Source organism: Cupressus sempervirens, chromosome 2 (assembly GCF_028749045.1).
Source record: "Cupressus sempervirens isolate cs-2001-9-10 chromosome 2, ASM2874904v1, whole genome shotgun sequence".
In the NCBI taxonomy this organism is placed as follows: domain Eukaryota; kingdom Viridiplantae; phylum Streptophyta; class Pinopsida; order Cupressales; family Cupressaceae; genus Cupressus; species Cupressus sempervirens.
In genome coordinates, this window is record NC_143119.1 from 256,181,189 (window position 1) to 256,185,753 (window position 4,565).

Sequence of the window (4,565 nt, forward strand, 5' to 3'; positions counted from 1 at the left end):
AACCTCCTCCCTTGCTATCCATGATGAATCTTCTATTGACCTCCCTTTCCATTTGACCAGGTACTCTTCATGAGTTTTGTTCCTTGTACTTCTACCAACATGACTATCTAATATATCATCAATCTCCTTTGTAGCTGAACTAGCTAGTGGAATACTCCATTGTGCTTCTACAACTTCATCCCCATCACCTCCTTCATAATACTCTATCAAATCTGAAATTTTGAATATTGGTGAAATACTCAATTCAGAAAGAAACTCCACTTCATAGGCATTTCTAGAATCATGCCTTTTCACTATCTTGCATGCTCCAAGCCTTTTCATCTCCAACTTATTATATGCCCCCCCTAGAAATTGCTCCTTTCTCAAACAAACCATGACTTCATCTCCAATATAAAATTCCATATACCTCATTCTAACATCTGCCTTAGCGTTATGCTATGTATTCATTTTAATAATGTGTTTTCTCACCTCCTCATGTATATTCTTCAAATGTTCTACAAATTCTTTTGCTTTAGCACTACTGGTCTCTCCTTTATCTAACTACCTCAATTCAGAAGCATTTCTGAGACTACTCCCATATACAATCTAGAATGGTGATTTAACAGTGCTCCTATTGATATAACTAATATATGAAAATTTTGCCCATAGTAAAATCATATCCCATCCTTTTGGTTTATCTCCAGCCAAACATCTCAGCGAGTTTCCCAAACTATGATTCATAACTTATGTTTGTCCATCATTCTATGGATGATGTGATGAACTAAACTTCAAATATTTCTTCAATTTCTTCCACAATGTATGCCAAAAATACCCATAATTTTTGGTATCTTATACTGAAACTATAGTCTTTGGCAGACCATTTAGTCTCACCACTTCTCTAAAAAACAACACTAACACATGAATAATATCACTAGTCCTTTTGTAGGGAATGAAATGTGTCATCTTTTAAATCTTGTCAACCACGACAAAAATAGAATCATGCCCTCACTGAGTCCCTGGTAATCCAAGAATGGAGTTCATACTGATATCCTCCCACAACTTCTTTGGTACAAGCAATGGCTGATACAACCTTGTATTCTAATTTACTCCTTTTTCCATCTCACATACTCTATAACTCTACACAAACTTGTTCAAATCCTTTTGCAACTCTAGCTAATAATAGTTCTTAGCAACCAAAGAAATGGTTTATCTCTCCCAAAATGTCAATCCAATCCTCCACTATGCTCATCCTTAATGATATTCTCTTCATTGAGCTTCTTGGAATGCACAACTGGCTTCCTTTAAACAACATATCATCTTGGATTATGAAATCCAACCACTTTTTCATGTCACATGTAATGGGTTATGTACAAGCCTTCCATGCTTTGCAAAAATCAGGATCATCTAGATACAAATTAGTAAGTTCATTGAACGCAACCACCTCAATCTTTATTTCTATTAGCAAAAGTTGTCTTCTACTAAGACCATCCACAACTATGTCACACTTCTCACTATTGTGTTTCAAAATAAATGTTTAACTTTACAAAATTTCAACCCATTTCAAATGTCTCTGGTTTAATTTTCCTTAACTATTCAAATATTTTAAAGCTTTATAATCAGTATACAAAAAAAAATCCTTAGGAAGAAGATAGTGTCTCCACTTCTTCAATGCTTGATTTATAGTGTAAAATTCCTAATCATATATAGAATATTTTCTTTTGGCATCATTCAACTTCTCACTAAAATAAGAAATAGGTCTACCTTCTAGGTTCAAAATAGCTCCTATTATAGTACCACTAGCATCACAATCTACTTGAAACATTATGTTAAAATATGGAAGTGTTGAAATAGGTTGCCCTATAACTTTTTGTTTCAATAGATTAAAACTTTTATCTACTCCTATAGTCCAATTAAATTCTTTCCTATCCCCTCTCATTGTTTCATTCAAGGGTTCAAAAATACTACTAAAACCTCTTATGAAGTTTCTGTAAAACCTAGATAATCCATTAAAAAATCTTACCTTTGTAGTACTCTTTGGAGTAGGTTGTTCAAGGATAGCCTTGACTTTCTCTGGGTCCATTTTCAGACCTTTTACTGAAATTACAAATCCCAGGTACACCAACTCCTTCAAAAAACTACACTTTTTCAAGTTTATCAACAACTTTTATTCCCTCAACTTATTAAACACCTTCTGAATATGCATCAAATCATCCTCTAATTTCTTACTAAAGATCAATATATCATCTAGGTAAATACTGACAAACTTACCCAGAAACTCCTTCAATATCCTATTCATGAGCTGCATGAAAGTGCTTGGTGCATTGGTTAGCTCAAAAGGCATGACCAACCATTTGTACTATCCTTCCCTTATCTTGAAGGCAGTATTCCATTTATCAGCTTCTCTTACATGAATCTAATGGTATCCACTCTTTAGATCTATCTTTGTGAAATACACAAAACCACTCAAATAGTCCATAATATCATCCATCCTTGGAAATGGAAATATATGCTTGATTGTAATATTGTTGATAGCATGAGAATCTGTGCACATCCTTGATTCTCCATTCTTCTTTGGTGCTAATACTACTAGTACAACATATGGACTCAAAATCTCTCGAATCAACCCCCTTTGCAACAACTCATGAACTTGTCTATTCAACTCTTCACTTTTTGCTAGTGTCATTATGTGCATTGCCTTGTTTGGAAAACTAGCTCCTAGAATCAAATCCATTTGGTGGTTGATCTTCCTTATTTTGGGTAATCCATCAGCTACATTATCTAACACAATATCAAGAAACTCTTCAAAAAAATCTACAACTTCTATAGGTACGTCTTCTACTTCTTCTTTACCATCTTTTGGGATTATAACAAAATTGTAAGAAATCAAGTAAAATGAATACTAATGAAACAATCCAAGAAAGGTTGATGGGAGGAATTTACCATAAATCAAATGTGCTTCCCAATAGAGCAACAAGAATGGAGATAAGAGATTTTGAAAGGGGAAAACAAAGAAAACCCCTTGTCTAATATTATGAATGGAAGGAAAAATTCCTAAGAAAGGAGAGACAAAGAAGGTAGAGCAAATAGCTCCTGACAATAACATCAAGATGATGTGTAGAAGTAGTATGGAAGAATGAGAGAGGCATCTCTTTTATAGAGATGAGAAAGGAGTTGCATGTGTAACTCCCACTTCTGTAAATGCCACCATTCATAATAAGTGTGTGCAAAGTGTGAACATCCTCTTAAAGAGGATAAACTAATTTCCTTTATAAAAGGAACTACAAAAAAGAGTTATCCTCACTTGTGGACTAGATGACAAGTAAATGACATGTCCTTCACATGTGTACTAAAGTATAAAATACATAAGGGATACCTTGGTTTATCCCATTTAATAAATAAATGCAACCAAGGAAAGATTACTACTTCTAACATCCCCCTTTAATCTTTACTTGGGGAGATTACATCAAAGATTATCAAACCCAAGTTCTTAAAATGAAATTCAAATTTCTCTCTATAAAGAGGCTTTGTCAAAATATCAACAAATTGATCTTCACCCTTGCAATAGATGAGGGACACTTTTTTTTCTTCAATGCATTCTCTAATGAAGTGGTGGTGGAGAGAAATATGTTTTGACTTTGCATGGTAGATAGGATTCTTTGCCAAGGCTATTGCACTTTGATTGTCACAATAATAAGGTGTAGGTTCTTCTTGAGGTAGACCAAAATCTTCAAGAATTCTTCTAAGCCATAGAGCTTCTTTAGATGCATTAGTACAACTTTTATATTCAGCTTCAGTAGAACATAGAGAAACAGAGGTGTCTTTCTTACTTTTTCAAGATACAACACCTGAACCAACAAAGAAAGAATAACCACAAGTAGATTTCCCATTGTTGGGATCTCCACCTAAATCAAAATCAGTAAATCCTTGTAAAGTAAAAGTAGAACTTGCATCATAAAATAAACCTAGATTAAGAGTTCCTTTGATATATCTTAATATTCTTCTAGCTACTTTAAAGTGTGTTTGTTGAGGTTTGGACATAAATCTGGAAACTAAACCAACACTATATGCAATTTCGGGTCTAGTAAGAGTGAGATAATTTATGCTTTCTACAAGTTTTCTATAAGAGGTAGAATCAACCAAAGGAGTGTTTGTATCAACCATTAACTTAGTTCCTAATTCACATGGAGTAGAAACATGGTTAGAATCATTCATTGCATACCTATCCAAAAGATCTTGAGCATACTTTCTTTGAGAAATAAAAATACCCTTAGGTGTTTGTGATATTTGCATTCCTAAAAAGTAATGTAAAATTCCTAAATCAGACATTTGAAATTTTTGATTGAATTGAAACTTAATATCAGAAATCAAAGTGTTAGAACTTGAGGTAAGAATCAAATCATCAACATATAGAATAATAATGATAATATCATCTTGAATATGTTTAATGTATAAGTTAGGATCATTTTTACTTCTATCAAAACCTTGAGAGACAAAAAAAGCATTAATTTTGGAATACCACTCTCTTGGACATTGCTTTAAACCATAAATAGATTTCTTTAGTTTACATACTAAATGTTCACTACCTT